This window comes from Hippopotamus amphibius, chromosome 17 (genome assembly GCF_030028045.1).
Source record: "Hippopotamus amphibius kiboko isolate mHipAmp2 chromosome 17, mHipAmp2.hap2, whole genome shotgun sequence".
Lineage (NCBI taxonomy): Eukaryota > Metazoa > Chordata > Mammalia > Artiodactyla > Hippopotamidae > Hippopotamus > Hippopotamus amphibius.
In genome coordinates, this window is record NC_080202.1 from 440,431 (window position 1) to 457,594 (window position 17,164).

At 48.0% G+C, this 17,164-nt stretch overlaps 1 protein-coding gene across 13 annotated transcripts in view; it reads left to right on the plus strand.

Annotated features, from left to right (window-relative positions):
• Positions 1-17,164, plus strand: part of MPRIP (myosin phosphatase Rho interacting protein) — a 131,401-nt gene that overhangs the window by 12,296 nt on the left and 101,941 nt on the right. The window contains exon 1 of one of the 13 annotated variants that reach the window (XM_057715588.1): positions 7,909-8,006. The exons of the other annotated variants lie outside the window; for them this stretch is intronic. The gene's annotated coding sequence lies outside the window, so the exon portion shown is untranslated. Of the gene's footprint in view, positions 1-7,908; positions 8,007-17,164 lie in introns of those variants that run through there. 13 annotated transcript variants of the gene reach the window in all.

The following is a 17,164-nucleotide window of genomic DNA, read 5'->3' on the forward strand; positions in this document are numbered from 1 at the left end:
AGGGGAGGAGTTGCTGGGTCCCGTGGAAGTCTGTTGTGAGCCACGCTGGGAAGCAGCACATCAAGCCCGACCTCAGCACTTTGCACTGTGGGGTGGCGGGGCAGAGATGGCGCTGGGTGGGTGGAGGAGTCCGGGACTGGGCCCTGGGGTCTGAGGTGGAGGGCCGAGCCAGTGTGCAGGGGTGACTGAGCCACCCAGAGCTCCTTTCCCTCCCAAAGATCAGCCCAGCTGCCGAGAAGGAGCGAAGCGCCGGCTTCGGTGTTGTGGGGAAGGGGGCTGAGGGGCGTGGGAGCTGAGGTCCAGGTGATGTAGGGGGATGCCGGTGTGCCCCAGAGTGGTGTGGTGTGGGCGAGCTGCTGCAAGCCGGTCTCCGAAGGGTCTTGGGGTCAGTTAGAGGAAGCCTGGATCTGGCCTGTTTACTACTCTTATTATTGATATTCAAAGTTTATTTCTTTAGCCATGGAGCACGGAGCCTTGAAATGGAACTCAGAGCTTGCCTGTGTGAAGTCCGGAGGGGAGGGATGGTTCCCTCCCCTCCCCTGCAAGACCAGTCCCTCCCCAGCCGCCTGCCCCACCCTGTGCTCTTCAGTGGCCCAGAAGGACTGTTTGAAAACCACAGATTGACTCTAACTCTTCCGTTAAAATTGGTTAATAGAATGAAATATTTGGCGTATGTAGAAGAACTCAGTGGCGTGTGTGTACAGCATAGGTTCAGCCTCCCGGCCGCTGGGACCCGGTGGGGGGCCCACAAGCAGGTGTTGCCCCACTGTTGAGTCCAGTCCCCGCTCCAGACCTCCTCTTCACGCAGAGGCTTGTCTCTCAAGACTAAGGTCGTGCTGCCCAGCTGTGTGCAGGAGTCTTTCATTTCCAGGTGGACCACAAGGCAGCTGCTGGGGGCAAGTCTGGTGTGAGATTCAGCCTTTTAAGGTAGTGCTGTTGAGGAGAAAGGACTCCAGGTGGAAACCTGGAGATGGACCTGAAGGCTCGTGTGTTTGGGCTAACAGAGCCAGAGTGTGAGCAGGGGCGTTGTGGGGGCAGGAGGGCCAGGCACTGATCTGAGGACGGGCTGGGCTGGGGGTGGGTGGTTGACTAGGTCAGTAGTTCTCAAACTTTTTGTTCGTAGGCCCCTTTATGCTCTTGATTACTGAGGTCCTCAAAGGACTTTTTTTTTTTTTTTTTAATTTATGTATTGGCTGTGTTGGGTCTTCGCTGCTGCACGCGGGCTTTCTCTAGCTGAGGCAGGTGGAGGCTACTCATAGTTGTGTTGCATGGGCTTCTCATTGTGGTGGCTTCTCTTGTTGCGGAGCACAGGCTCTAGGTGCGAAGGCTTCAGTAGTTGCGACACACAGACTCAATAGTTGTGGCGCACGAGCTTAGTTGCTCTGCAGCATGTGGTATCTTCCCTGACCAGGCTCGAACCTGTGTCCCCTGCATTGGCAGGTGGATTCTTAACCACTGCGCCAGCAGGGAAGTCCAGGGGTTTTGTTTATGTTGGTTACACCCTTGGTATTTACTGTATGAGAAATTAAAACCGAGACATTTAATTTTATTAATTCATTTAAAAATAAACCTGTTACATGTTCACATAAATAACAGGTGTATTCTGAAAAATAACTTTTCCAGAAGAAAAAAACATTTGCTTAGAGTAGCCACATCATTTTACCTTTGTAGATCTCCATCCTGTCTATCTTAATGGGAGACAGCTGGATTTGCATACCTTCTGCACATGGTCTGTTGTGATATCACATCGCATAACCTCTGGAAAAGCCTATATGCTAGGAAAGAATGAGTGTGAAAAGGGTAAATAATGACTTAATATTTTCATGAAAATAGTTTTGGCTCATGGACCCCTTAAAAGGGTCTCAGAGCCCTGTTAAAAGGGCCATACTTTGAGGACCACTGGTTTGGCTCAAGCTGGGCCATTTGCTTGAAGGCCCCACAGGCCTTGTGGGAGCGGCAGTGAGGATGCCTGTCAGGATAAGCAGAGCCCGAGGTGGCGCAGAGGATGGCACGGGGGCTGCCCGGCACGAGCGCCCACCCTCGCCTCTTGCTGTCAAGGGCTCTCCGTGGAAGAAGTGAACTGTGGGTAAGGCACGTGGCGGGGACTCGATGTGACACACGGGGAAGGTTTATTCTGAGGCTTGGAGAGGTTGCATTGCTGTCACATCTCCTCAGTGGGCTCTGCAGCTCTCAGGAGGGAGGGGTGGAGATGACCAGGGGTTTAGGATGGAACTGGCGGTGCTGGGGCTGGTGCTGCTGTGATGTGCGGAGCGGAGCGGGGCAGGTAGTTCCTCCTTGGGCCCTGCCACTGGTTTGATCTGTGGCCAGAAGGCATGACGACCTCAGTCTTTTCCCCTGTTCACTTAGTGCTGCTTGACACATTGCAAGACCCTGGAGACACAGGGTTGGGGCTTGGGTGGGAGTCAGGGTGGAGAGGGAGACTTGGGTTCCTCACTCTCAGTGACTGTCAGGCCCTGCGCCCTCAGAGCACGTGGGTGGGAAGGGGATTCAGGGAAGTCTTGACGGCACCCAGAGGGCTCAAGTGACACAATAGGGATTTTTAAATTCTATTTTTTGGGAAGAAGCTTGCATCAACCCTCAGAATTTTCCTTGGAGGAGGAAAATTACCCTCCTCTTTGGGATTAAAGTGTTACTTAGCCAGGTCCTGCCCCTTGGATTTGATAGCTGGCAGGAATTTTGATGTCTTTTTTTTTTTTAATTAAAAAAATATAAAAAATTTCTTTTTGGCTGCACCTCATGGCTTGTGGGATCTTAGTTCCCCAACCAGGCATCGAACCCGCACCTCTTGCAGTGAAGCACAGAAACTTGGCATCGTAACCACTGGGTCACCAGGGAAGTCCCGGAATCCCGGTGTCTTTAATGTTAGATGAGAGGTTATCCTCACAGACTCAGATCTTTTAGTTATCCCACAATTTTTGCTATGACTGTATTTTATGGCCTCTGTTAAAGAAAATACTTCTTTGCGCCTTCTTGTCCACTTGCAGCCACCTCCTGTCCAGCCTGTGTGTGTGTGTGGGGGGGGGGGGGGGATGGCCTGTGTGTGGAGGTTCCCTCTGTGAGGGCTCCTGCTCACGCTCGGTCTGAGCGGTTAGGCTCCTGCCTCCCAGGCTGCCTACAGGGAGCCTCTCAGGACCCTTCCAGCACCCCCTTCAGCCCTTCCCCCTCTGTGGCTTTTGAGGAGCTCATTGTTGAGACGTCACACTGACAGGTGGCATTCACTTCTTTGGTCTCTCCTAAAGGAATTTTAACAGCCATCACCAGACTTGGCTGTGGATGGTCACAGCCACCAGAAGGTGTCGTCAGTAAACAAACGTGGTCCATCCACACAATGGGCTATTTTTTGGCCATGAGAAGGAGTGAGGTATAAGCATCCACTACAGCATGGATGACCCTTGAAAACATCTGCTCAGTGGGAGAAGCCAGACACAAAAGACCATGTGTTATTGGGTTCCATTCGTGTGAAGTGTCCGGATCAGGCAGATCTGTAGAGACATGAAGCAGATTCGCAGCTGCTGGGGACCAGAGGAGGGAGTGTGTGGGGAGGGGTAGCTAAAGAGCTTCTTTTTGGGGTGACGGAAGTGTTCTAAGCTTGAGTGCAGTGGTACAAACCGTTGAGTTGTACACTTTTAAGTAGGTGAGTTGTATGGTGTGTGAATCCTGCCTCCAAAAGTGAATTATGACAAAAATACCCCGAAACAGTCATTACCCCCACCTCGCTTTTGGTTTGTGCTTGTAATTCACATTTTGCCAAACCATTGTTTGATATCTTTGCTTCCTGTCTTTCTGTCATTTTTGGTTTGACATCTGCTGCCCACGTGTAGCTAACACCTCAGATTCTACCTCTGTCCTGCGTTCCGTCCTGGTTACCCCAGGCCCCCTGAAGCACGCTGGACAGGCCTGCTGTTGGCCTCGCCCTCTCACACCCACGTGTGCATGTCTGTGCACACACAAGTGTGCGGCGGCAGCGTGGACGTGTTCTCTGTGGAAGCAACTGGCCATCAAATAACATTATTTGGAGTTTGGGTCATTGTTTCACCAAGTATTTATTGTCTCTGTCCCCACCCGGTGCTGCTTCTGATTTGGCTGAAGGGTCGGACTGTCAGCAGATGGTCTCGAGGTTTAGAGCCCTGAGGGAGAGGCCCCGAAGACACTGGGCCTCGTGACGTTTTTGGGACGTGCCCTCTCCCCTTGGAACCCCCACTCCATAACGTGCTGCCGGGTGGGTGGCACTGTGTGTGAGGCTTGGCGGCCTCTGGAAGGAAGTGTGGGCCCCTGCACGTGCCAGCTGGCCTCCCTGGCTCTTGTCCTCTGACCTCCGTTTCTGAGGTTGCTTTTCCTTCTCCTCACAGAGGTGTCTCCCAGATCCCTCCTCTCTGCTCCCTGGTGCTGAGTTCCTTATCCTTGGCTCCACTTTTCGTGTCTTTGTCTTGTTGTGGGTATTCTCAGTGGCTCTGTTGTCTTTGCATCCTGACCTTTGGCAGCAAAGATGGGTAAACTGCATTTCTTATAAGTTTCTTTCTTCCAGGCCACGTGTCCTGGTGCAGTTAGTTGGCTCCCTGCTCATTCCCCAGAATATCCCAGTTTGGGTGATAAATTTACAGGGTTACCCCACTTTTGAGGCTCTATGCTCTCTGGGTGGAGGTGGGAGTCTGTGTTCACACTCACGTCTTTCATCCCCTGGTAGGAAAGACTCCTCCTTCCGGGGGAGAGCCCCATGATCTCTGTCCACTCCCCAAATGCCTTCACAGCCCGTGGTGCCTGGCCAGGCTGGGTGGGCGGCTCCGTGAGGGTGGCTTGTGGAGGTTCATCCTGTAGGGACCTCCTTATGGGGACCATGCATCGGGGCTACACACAGGCCTCAGCTGCTGGGATGTCTGGGGGAGGCACTGAGTGATGTGCTGGTCAGGACTAGACCCCCAAGGAAAGTACCCCACGTGGGGACGTGCGTCCTGCTGGGATGGCGCCAGCCTTTACTTTTGGGAGTGGCTCACTGATGGGCGGTGTCAGGTGGTTAAAGGCAAGATATTGGGCCAGGTGGCCTTGACTCACACCTGCTTAGACACTGCAATTTCCTTGTATGTGAAATGGAGGGAAGAGTGGCACAGAGTACATGACGCGAAGTGCCTGGAGCAGTGACCTGCCTCGTAAGCCATGAGTGTTGCCTGTGGTGACAGTGGGTGGAGACAGCTGTGACTAAGAGAGCAAACTGATGGGCATTTCACACATGCTTCCCAGGTGCCAACTCAGAAGGAGTGTGTGTCCTCAGGGCCCCACACCTGACGCTTTCCTGTCTTGCTTGGAAGCTGGGCTTTCGCCCTGGGTCCTGATGGTCGTGAGTCACGTGCAGGGGCTGCCCCATGACTGTGTGTGTCTTCACAGTGGCTGCTGGTCCTCTGCTGGTTTCTGGAGGCAGATGGCAGACCCTGGAGTGCGTGGGGCAGGTGGTGCCCATACGGAGAAAAGTAGTTTAGGTCTAGAACTGGATGGCTGTAAAGCAACAGGACAGTGTTCTCCAGGGCTTGAGACTCCTTGGACGAGTCTTAGAGATGAGTTCCAACACAGTTTGGTCCATGTGGCGTTGGGAGGAGAAGCCTGGTGTGGCCTCTTGAGGGATCTGCAGTGATGGCTGACGCTGGTTGTCCCTGACAGGTTTATTCGAAAAGAGAAGCCCCACATTCCTGGGGTCTTGGTCCTCCTGGTGTGTAGAGGCATGTGCTAACCCAGATGTGCGTCAGGCAGGTGGGCACAAGCTCTACTGGCAGACCTCCCTCTGCGGTGTGCTTGGATGAAGTGCTTTTCCGGTGGCCAGGACACAGTGGGGTCTTGGTGGGGGCGAGGCCTCAGACTGGCTTGGACTTGTGCTCATGTTTCCTTTTACTGACTTACATCTACATGTCCCAGAAAAGACAGGCGACCTTGAAATCTCTCATGATTTACAAGCTTATAAAGATGGCCAGACGGCTGCTACCCAGGCATCGTTTCTCCTTTTGGAATCAACTGCAGAAAATATTAAACAGCCTGTGTGCTGAGTGTGGAAGTGTTTCCACAGAAACTCTTTTGGGGAAAAGAAGGGCAAGGAACCAACCTCAAAACCACAGAAGATATATTAGCTGCAGTTCACACACATTCTGCCCATGGATCTCTCAGTGAATCCCCTACCTAAGGGCCATTTGCCCTCGCCGCGTGCTTGAGTGCAGCTCTTCAACCCTCCACCTCGGGCCCAGAGAACGCTTTGCCCCAGGACTCTCTCTGAAGCTGGGATACTGGCCCCCACAGGTATGGATCCTTCCTCAAGGCTGCGTGGGACTGTCCTTCTTGAGGAACTTTCATAGGGACGGTCACTGTGCTTGGAGGTTGTGTGTTCAGCCTGTGTGAGGGAGCCTGTGCGGGGTTTGCGTGCTTTGTCCCTGCCCTCAGAGTCGGGGGTCCTGGGGTCCCTCTGGACTGGCCTCGAGTACGTCACAGTCCTCCCCTTCATACTTGCCGCATCCGCTCTAGGGTGGTCCCTGCTCCCACCCCCAGTGGGCTCAAGTGCCAGCTGTGTGCACGGCCCGCGTAGGTGCTGGGATTTATGTCCCTGACTCTCAGGCATCGATTGTCCAGTGACTCAGTGTGTGTGTGTGTCTGATGTCATTTTAAAATTTTTTAATGGAAAGGGTATGTGTGTTTTCCTTTCATTGTAGATGGTGAAACAGATTCACAGACATAGCATCTTGTTCTGGGCTACACCACGATGAAGTCAAGGAACCAGGACTTGAACTTGGGCCTCCTGGTTCCCAGACCAGGGTCTTTACACTGACTGCCCAGAGCTGTTAGGTCACATTGGTGGGGAGTGCAGTACAGGGGTTCCCTAACCTCATCTTCTGCCAGGAATGATCAGGCTATGTCGGAAGGCGTGCATGCGTGCACAGTCATACATCTTCCCTTCCTTTTAAAAAATAACATCTAGAAAGTGCTGTATAGTAGCATTACTTTACAGAAAATGATGTAAATAAACAGACGAAACCCCTAGGAGTCGTTCATGATCCCAGCAGTGAACACAATAGCTCTTCTCTTGTTGACTCCCAGTCTCACCAGGTCCTGCTGCATTTTTAAATCACAGACCGCATTTTCACATCCTGCCTTGGTTGCCTGTTCACACGCCTGGTCTCCTTCCCTAGACGGAGAGCCCCTTGGAGACTGTATGTGCTTCATGTTTTTATCTCTGACACCTTGAGTGCTTCCAGCTTCAGAGCGGCTTGTGGGGAAATTCTGCCGGACCCTTCCAGAAGGTGCAGGTCACCCACGAGGCGGAGGGAAGCCTCCTGGCTCTGGGCAGGGAGCACTGGCTCCATCGAATCCTGTGGGTTCATACTCTAGAGGGTTTCTTGACGTCCTTATAGTTATTTTTAAGTAATTAATTATAATTAATGGCTGTGTAATATTTTAGGAAGTTGCTGGATCAGCATTCATTTCACCATTGACTTGTCGGACATCGAGTTCCCTCCAAGTCATGAGTGGAGCTTTTTGCTGCTCTGTGTTATTTCTTTGGGCTGCGTTTCTGGCCGTGGGATTCCTGGGGCAGGAGCATGGGAACACCGTGGTTCTCGCCACGTGTGGCCGCGTGGCTGCTCCCTGAGAGTGCTGGGTTCCCGCGGCCTTTCTGCCTGTTGGCGGGGCCAGTGTGGCGCACAGCGCTGGCAGGGGCCTGGATTCAGAAGAGGGCGGAGGACGTGTGGGGGCCCGCCTGTCCGCCTGCCCCTCAGGGTGCTGGTTGTCCCTCGGTGTCGGGGGCGCACCAGTCCCTCCTGCTGCCCGGGTGCGGAAGGCAGAGGTGTGGCCCGGGCTCACTCAGCCTGGGCTGGGAGGCCTCACTGCAGCACTCGGAGAAGAAGCAGGGAGCAGCTGGGTGACGCCTCAGTGCATCCACTGACTCATCGTGTCTCTGTTTTCTCAGTCACGTGGCCCTGCTTTGCACTGGGCGCTCCGCTGGACACTGGACGAAGGTGGGATTCCTGCCGGCAGCCGCTGGAGTGTGGAAGTGGGAGGGACGGAGATGGCGCGGGGCCGGGAGATGGGCCTTGGGGCGAGTAGGGTGTTGCCAGCAGGCTGGCGTGAAGAGCTGCTGTGCAAGCCTAGAGGCCTGAGGTGGTTTTCTTTCCGAGGGGAGGTGGACGAGTGAGAGCAGCTCAGAGGAGGGGAGCCTCAGGAAGTTCTCCGTAAGCAGCTGGCTTTGGGTTGGTTACTGTACTTGGGGGGGGGGTGAGATTTGAGGGAACCTGGGTGGGGACAGGGTATTTACGCTAGTCCGTGGGGTAGAGCTGTTTGTGGGGGGGGGGGGCAGCTTTGGAAGTGAGGGGTCCCACGCTGTCGAGGGCCTCTAGGATGATGGGGTGTTAGAAGGGGAGCGGGAAGGTGGCGCCCACATTTCTGCAGGGATAGGTCTGGGTGCTCCCTCTTTGGAGCCATATTGTGTGCTGTGTCTGACGGCCTTGCTCAGTGTCCCGCGCACCCTGAGGGCAGGTGAATCTGAGGGGACAGCAGAGTGAGCGTTACCACCTGGCAGAAGTCTGTCACTGCCGTCTCCTCTCTGAGCCTCAGACAGGCCCTGTGGAGCTGAGGGCCGAGCATGGAACGTTCTGGACGCCTTGGAGGTAGCTGTGATCGGGCAGCTGTGTCCAGAGGCCTGGGTGCGTCTGGGAAGCGTCAGCGTGGCAGCTTGACAACGCTGTGTAACGCAGGCCAGGATGTTTGCTCCTTCCCCTGCCTGCAGCCCGCCCACTTGGCCTGAGTCGAGACATCAGGCTCTCCCTGATGCAACCCAGATCTGCCTGAGGAGGGTGTGAGGGGGAGAGGGGCTGAAGAGCCTCACCATGGTCAAGTCCACAGGCCTCGGAGAAGGTGTATGCGTGTGTGCTTGTGGCCTCAGGAGAAGCTGGTGGAGAGGCCGGTGGAGCTCATGCAGTGCAGCTGAGGGCCATGGAGGCCACCTTGCCTGGGGATGACCCCCGTGGACTGCAGAGGCCTTCGTGGCTGGAGCCTCTGTGCTCTGGGGCTGCGGTGGGTCCCCTTCCAGGGGTAATGCCTGTGTGTGGGTGCAGGGAGTATTCTGAAGTAACAGGTTTTTGGTTTTTGGTTTTTTTAATTAATTTTTAAAAAATATCATCTGCCTTTTAAAAAATTTTTATTTTTTTGGGGGGGTTACTTCATTGTTGCATGAGGGCTTTCTCTAGTTGTGGTGAGTGGGGGCTACTCTTCGTCGTGATGCACTGGCTTCTCGTTGTGGTGGCTTCTCTTGTTGCAGAGCACAGACTCTAGGTGCGCGAGCTTCAGTAGTTGTGGCACACGGGCTCTAGAGCGCAGGCTCAGTAGTTGTGGTGCACGGGCTTAGTTGCCCTGCAGCATGTGGGATCCTCCTGGCCCAGGGCTCGAACCTGGGTCCCCTGCATTGGCAGGCAGATTCTCTCTAGTTGCGGTGGGCGGGCTCCAGAGCGCACAGGCTCAGTAGTTGCAGTGCGGGGGCTCTCTAGTTGTGATGTGTGGGCTCTCCAGGGATCAAACCTGAGTCCCTGCATTAGAAGGCGGATTCTTAACCACTGAACCACCAGGGAAGTTCCAGGTTTTTTGTTTTTCTTTTTAAATTAAACTTTTTCTTTTGAGATAATTGTAGTTTTACATGCAGTTATGAGATACAACCCAGAGCCATCCTGTGTGCTCTTTACCCAGTCCCTGCAGTGGTAACATCTTGTAAAGTTACAGAGCACAGTGTCACAGTCAGCAGGATATCAGTGTCCCCACAGTAAAGATGCAGGGTCCCTCACAACCACACCTCCTGTACCTCCCACCACGGCTGCCTCCTTCACTGCTGGCAGCCGCAAATCTGTTCTCCATTCCTAGAAATTCCCCATTTCAAGAATGTCATGTCAGTGGAATCGTACATCATGTAACCTTTCAGGATTGGCTCTTTTCACTCATCCTGATTCTCTGGAGATGGATCCAGGTTGTGTGTATCACCAGTTGCTTCCTTTTTATTGCCGACTGGTGTCCCGTGGTGTACGCGGTTTAACTACTCTTTCACTGAAGGACGTGTGCATTGCTTCCAGGGTTTTTTTTGGCCTTTACAAATAAAGCTGCAGTAACCACTCAGGTACAGGTTTTGTGTGAATGTAAGCTTTTATTTCTCTGGAATAAATGCCCAAGAATGTGGTTCCTGGATTATGTTCTAGTTGCATGTTTAAAGAACCTGCTGAACTGTTTTCCAGGGTGGCTGTACCATTTTATATCCCTTCCAGGAATATATGAGTTTCTTCACATCCTTGCCAGCATTTGGTGTTGTCATTATTTTATTTTTATTTATTTTTATTTTTTGGAAGTATGTATGTATGTATGTATGTATGTATGTATTTATTTATGGCTGCGTTGGGTCTTTGTTGCTATGCGTGGGCTTTCTCCACTTGCTGCGAGTGGGTGCTACTCTGTTGTGTTGCACATGCTTCTCATTGCAGTGGCTTCTCTTGTTGCAGAGCATGGGCTCTAGGTGCACGGGCTTCAGTAGTTGGGGCTCAGGGGCTCAGTAGTTGTGGCTCAGGGGCTCCAGAGCACAGGCTTAGTAGTTGTGGTGCACGGGCTTAGTTGCTCTGCAGCATGTAGGATCTTCCTGGAGCAGGGATTGAACCTGTGTCTCCTGCATTGGCAGGTGGATTCTTAACCACTGTGCCACCAGGAAAGTCCTTGTCATCATTTTTAAATTCTAGTCATTCTGATAGGTGTGTAAGTAGTAGCTCATGTGGTTTTAATTTGCATTTCCCTAATAGCTAATGATGTTGAACATCTTTTCATGTATTTATTTGCCATTTGTATATCTTCTGTGAAATACCTTTTCATGTCTTTTGCCCATATTCTATTTTTTTCTTTAGATTTTTTTGTTGAGTAGGTTGAAATTTTTTTTAAGCTCTTTATTGGAATATAATTGCTTGTACCAGTTTTTGAGGTACACCAAAGTGAATCAGCTGTATTTATACATATATCCCCATATCCCCTCCCTACTGCGACTTCCTCCCACCCTTCCTGTCCTGGCCCTCTAAGGCATCACCCATCATCGAGTTGATCTCCCTTTGTTATACATTAACTTCCCACTAGCTATCTATTTTACAGTTGGTATTTTGCCCATATTCTAATTGAGTTGTTTGGTTTTTTTACTATTGAGTTTTGAGAGGTCTTTATATATTCTAGATACTAATCCTTTGTTAGATACGTGGTTTGCAAATATTTTATGCCACTCTTATTTTTTCACCCTCCTAGTGGGGCCTTTTGTAGAACAAATACTTTAAATTTTAATGTGGTCCAATTTGCCAATGTAAGTGTGTGTTCCATTTTGAGTTAATTTTTGTGTAAGGTTGAGATTTATTTCTTTTTGCCTATGAATGTCCATTTGCTACAGCACCATATGTTGAAAGACTGTCACTCCTCCACTGGATTTTTTAGCACTTTTTTAAAAAAATTTATTTATTTGGCTGTGCTGGATCTTAGTTGCAGCACGTGGGATCTTCGTTACCTTGTGCAGGCTCTTAGTTGTGGCATGTGGGATCTAGTTCCCTGACCAGGGATTGAACCTGGGCCCCCTGGGTTGGGAGTGCAGAGTCTTAGCCAGTGGGCCACCAGGGAAGTCCCCTTTATTAAAAGTTAAATTGGGCACATTTGTGTGGGTCTATTTCTGGGTTTTCTGTTCGGTTCCGTTAGTCTATGTGTCTAACCTTCCGTTAATACCACAGTCTTGATTACTGTGGATATATGATAAATCTTATAATCAGGTAGATGGATTCCTCCCACTTTCTTCTTTTTTAATTAAAAAAAACTAGTAACTTTGCCTTCCCATATAAATTTTAGAATAATCTTGTCTATATCTGCAAAAATCTTAGTGAGTTTTTGTTAGTAATTATGTTAAGCTTATATATCAATTTGGGGAGAATTGACTTTTAAAAAAATTTATTTATTTATTTATTTATTTATTTGCTGCTTTGGGTCTTCATTGCTGTGTGAGGGCTTTTTCTTTAGTTGTGGTGAGCGGGGGCTACTCTTCCTTGCGGTGCGTGGGCTTCACATTGCAGTGGCTTCTCTTGTTACAGAGCATGGCTCTAGGCGTGAGAGCTTCAGTACTCGTGGTGCGCAGGCTCAATAGTTGTGGCTCACAGGCTTAGTTGATCTCGGTATGTGAGATCTTCTCTGCCCACAGATTGAAGCCTGTCCCCTGCATTGGCAGGCAGATTCTTAACCACTGCGCCTCCAGGGAAGTCCAGAGAATTGACATTTCAAAATCTTCCAGTCTGTGAACACGTCTCTCCATTTGTTTAGGTCTTCTTTGATTTTTCGTTAGCATTGTGTAGTTTTTAGCATGCAAGTCCTGTACATGCTTTGTTAGATTTACACCTGTTTCATTTTTTTTTTTTTTTTTTTTTGGCACACGGGCTTAGTTGCTCTGTGGCATGTGGGATCTTCCTGGAGCAGGGATTGAACCTGTGTCCCCTGCATTGGCAGGCGGATTCTTAACCGCTGCGCCACCTAGGAAGCCCTGTTTCATTTTTTTAACAATTGCAGGTGGTATTTTATTTTTAACTTTGGTGTCCACATATTCATTGCTAATACATAGAAATATAGTTGATTTTTGTATACTAATCTTATATACTGTAACCTTGTTGAACTCGCTAGTTCTAGGAGTTTTTGTTGTTTTCTTTTTAAATAGATTCCTTGTGATTTTCTACATAGATAGTTGTGTCATCTGTAAATATTTTATTTTTTCTTCCCAATCTGTATGCCTTTTATTTCCTTTCCTTGCCTTATTGCACTGGCTAGATATTCTAGCACTGTGTTGAATAAGAGTTCTGAGAATGGAAAACATTGCCTAGTTTCTGATCTCAGAGGGGAAGCATTTAGTCTCTCACAGTTATGTATAATGTCACTCTAGGTTTTTTGTAGATGCTCTTTGTCAGTTGAGGAAGTTCCCTTCTCTTTCTACTTTTCTGAGAGGTTTTGTTGTTTTTGTTTTTTAAAATCATGAATGGGTGTTGTCAAATGCTTTTTCTGTGTTAATTGATGTGATCACAGAGTTTTTCTTCTTTAGTCTGTTAATAGAGTGGATAACATTGGTTGATTTTTAAATATTAAACTAGCCTTGCATCCCTGGAATAAACCCCACTTGGTCATGGTATATAATTCTTTAAATATATTGTGGACTTCTATTTGCTAATATTTTGTTGATTTTTGCATCTGTATTCATGGGGGATATTGGTCCATAGTCATTCTTTTTTGTCCTCCTTTTTGGTAGTGTGTCTGATTGGGATATCTGGTTAATACTGTCTTCATAAAATGAATTGGAAAGTGTCTCTTACTCTTCTGTTTTCTGGAAAAGACTATGTAGAATTGGTGTTAATTCTTCTTTAGACATTTGGTAGAATTCTCCAATAACACCCTCTGAGCCTGGAGATTTCTTTTGTGGGGAATTTTAAAATTACATATTTAGTTTCCTTAATAGTTACAGGGTCATTCAAATTGTCTGTTTTTTTAGTTGTCAAGTTAAGGTTTGTAGAATTGTTTGTAGTAGTCCTTTGTTATCTTTTCGATGTCTGCAGAATCCATGATAAAATCTCCTGTTTCATTCCTGATTTTAATGTGCCTTCTCTCTTTTTCTATGTCAGTCTTGCTATAAATATGTCAATTTAATTGATCTTTTCAAAGGACCAGCTCTTGTTTCATTGATTTTTACGGTTTTTTTCTTTGAATTTAATTGATTTTTGCTCTTTATTTCCTTCTTGTGTTGGGTATATTTCGTACTACTTTTTCTAGGTTCTTGAGGTGGGAGCTTATTGATTGGAAACCTTTCCTCTTTCCTAATGTAAGCATCTTACCTCTCAGGACTATTTTAGTTGTGTTCCACAAATTTTTCTATATTATTATTATTTTTAAACTTATTCATTTATTGGCTGCATTGGGTCTTTGTTGCTGCACACGGGCTTTCTCTAGTTGCGGAGAGTGAGGGCTACTCTACATTGTGGTGTGCAGGCTCCTCATTTTGGTGGCTTCTCTTGTTTTGGAGCACAGGCTCTAGCTAGGCTTGTGGGCTTCAGTAGTTGTGGCATACAGGTTCAGTAGTTGTGGCACACAGACTTAGTTGCTCTCTGGCATGTGGGATCTCCCTGGAGCAGGGATTGAACCCGTGTCCCCTGCATTGGCAGGCAGACTCTTAACCCCTGCGCCACCTAGGAAGTCCCTATATTATTATTTTTAAAAATTTTATTTGAGGTTTCCTCTTTGACCCATGGGTTATGTAGAAAGGTATCATTTAGTTTCCAAAAGTTTGGAGATTTTTCTGTTATCTTTTTCTTATTGGTACCTAGTTTGGTTTCATTGCGGTCAGAGAACATACTCTGTAATTTCAAATATTTTAATCTAGTGAGGTTTGTTTTATGATCCATCATGGTATGTGCTCTGTGGGCACTTAATAAAGTATATTCTGCTGTTTGGTGGACTGTTCTAATAACTGTCAATTAGATTTTATTGGTTGAAGGTGTATTTCTTCTGTATCTTTGTTGATTTTCTGTCTAGTTGTTCTATTAATTGTCGAGAGGGGGTGTTGAGGTCTCCAACTATAATGGTGGGTTTTGTTTCTCCTTTCAGTTCCATCGGTTTTTGCTTCACAGACTTTGCAGCTATGTTGTTTAGTGCCTGTATGTTTAGGGTTGCTTTGTCTTCATGGTGAATCAACCTTTCTGTCTCTGGCCATTTTCTTTACTTTAAGTCTAGTTTATCTGATAGTAATATATCAACTCTGCTCTCATTTAATTAATCTTTGCAAGATGTATATTTTCCATTCTTTTACTTTCAAGCCCATATCATTATATTTGCAGTGAGCTTCTTGTAGATATTGTATAGTTGGGGTTTTTTTTTCCCCCTTTGGCTGTGCTGGGTCTTCATTGCTGTATGGACTTTCTCTAGCTGTGGCAGGTGGGGGCTACTCTTTGTTGTGGTGCACAGGCTTTTCATTGTGGTGACTTCTCCTGTTGTGGAGCATGAGCTCTAGGTGGGTAGGCTTCAGTAGTTGTGGCACGTGGGCTCAGTAGTTGTAGCTCACAGGCTGTAGAGCACAGGCTTAGTAGTTGTGGTGCACGGGCTTAGTTACTCTGAGACATGCGGGATCTTCCTGGTCCAGGAATCAAACTTGTGTCCCCTGCATTGGCAGGTGGATTCTTAACCACTGCACCACCAGGGAAGCCCTTAATTGGTTTATTTAGAACACTTACATTTACTATAACTATTGATATGTTAGGGCCATAATATTTTTTTTCTTTCTTTCTTTCTTGTTTTCTTTGATTTTTATTTCTCTTCCTGCTTGAACTTTCTATTTTAGAATTTTTTTTATTATTTTTTTACTATAAATTTCAATATTTATCTATGGTGATTTTTTTCAGTATAGGTATAGGTCTGCTAACTATTTCTCTCTTAGTTATCCTTCGTCTGAGAATGTGTTGATTTCTCTTTTGTTCCTGAAAGAGATTTTCACTGGTCACAGGATTCTGGGTTGATAGTTTTCCTTTAGCACCTGAAAAGTTTTGTGCTACTTCCTTCTGGCCTCCATGGTTAAATCCAGTCATTATATTTGGTTTCTCCTATCCAAAAGCTGTTGTTTTTCTTTGGCTACTTTCAGGATTTTCTTCTTTGGCTTTAGTTTTCAGAAATTTAATTTTATTGTGTCTTGGTGTGGATTTCTTTGGAATTATCCCGTGCAGTTCACTCAGCTTCTTGAATTTATAGGTTACCACTCTTGCCAAATTTGGGAAGTTTTCAGTCATTCTCTCTTTGAATGTATTCTACCCTACCCATCTCTCCTTCCAGGACTCTGATGACACAAATGTTGGATCTTTTGTCATAATCCCATAGGTCCCTAAGACTCTGGTCTTTTCTTATTTGTTTATTTTTTCAGTCTGTTTTCTCTGTTGTCTGATTGGGTAATTTCTGCACTTTTGTCTTCCAGCTCACGGATTCATTCCAGGTTCCCGTCGTTCTGTTAAGCCCATCTATTGAGCTTTTTTTTTTTTTTTTTCTTTTTCATTGAGCTTTTGATTTCAGTTATTGTATTTTTCAGTTTCAGAATTTTTATCTGGCCTTTATAGCTTCTGTTTCTTTGCTTAGGCTGTGTTTTTGTTTATTCCAAGCATGTTCATAATTTCTTGTTGGACCACTTAGCACGGCTACTTTAAATCTTCATCAGATAATTTTGAGATGCCTGTCACCTCGGTGTTGGCATCTGTCTTCCTTCATTCAGTTTGCAACCTTCCTGGTTCTTGGTTTCATGGTGACTTTTCAATTGAAGCCTGGATATTTTTGTGTCATGTAAGGTGACTCTAGGTTGTGTTTGACCCTTCTCTTTCAGTCGGCTTTTTCTACTACTGCTCCAACAGGGGAAGCAGGGCTGCTGCCTTTTACTTTTAGGTGAAAGTAGAAGTCTGGCTCCTCACTTGGGCTCCACGGACACTTGAGGCAGGGGGTGGGGTTCGGCTCTCCAGGTGTCCTCCTCTGCCATTGCCCCAGCAGGGAGAGGGAGGGGACCTGTTACTGCTGGGCGGGGATGAAAGTCCCAGCCCCCTACCTGACCACCTGACACCTCCCTGGTAGGACACCTCCTCTTAGTGGGCAGGGGGAAGCCTGGCCTCTGCTGATGCAGGTGGGGGTGTGGCTGTGGCTGTTTCTTTTCTGTGGTAGCCGGCTGAAGTCGGACAGCTGTTGTCTGAGAGTTCTCTGTCTTGCCAAGGCGTCCCTTCTCTGGTTCTTCGGCTAGGTAGAGCCTTTACTGGGGCTTTTTTTTTTTTTTTTTGGTCTCTGCCCATTGGCACTTCCAAGTTGCCCCTCCTCCAGACCCTGGTCTGGGACAGTGAAGCAAAAAGAAACCCAGGGTGCATCCCTCTGTGTGGCTCCTCAGGTCCTGAGGTCCCCAGCCCCTCTGCCTTCTCCCCTTTTCGAGTCTTCTTAGGTTTGTCTTCGATACAGGGTCCAGAGATTGATTTGTACTTAGTGGGAGGCATAGGGAGCATGTCATCTACCCCAACTTGAAGCACAAATTCCAAGTGGCCATTTTCAGAAGGGCTTTGGGCTGAGGAGAATGCCCGGGCCACCA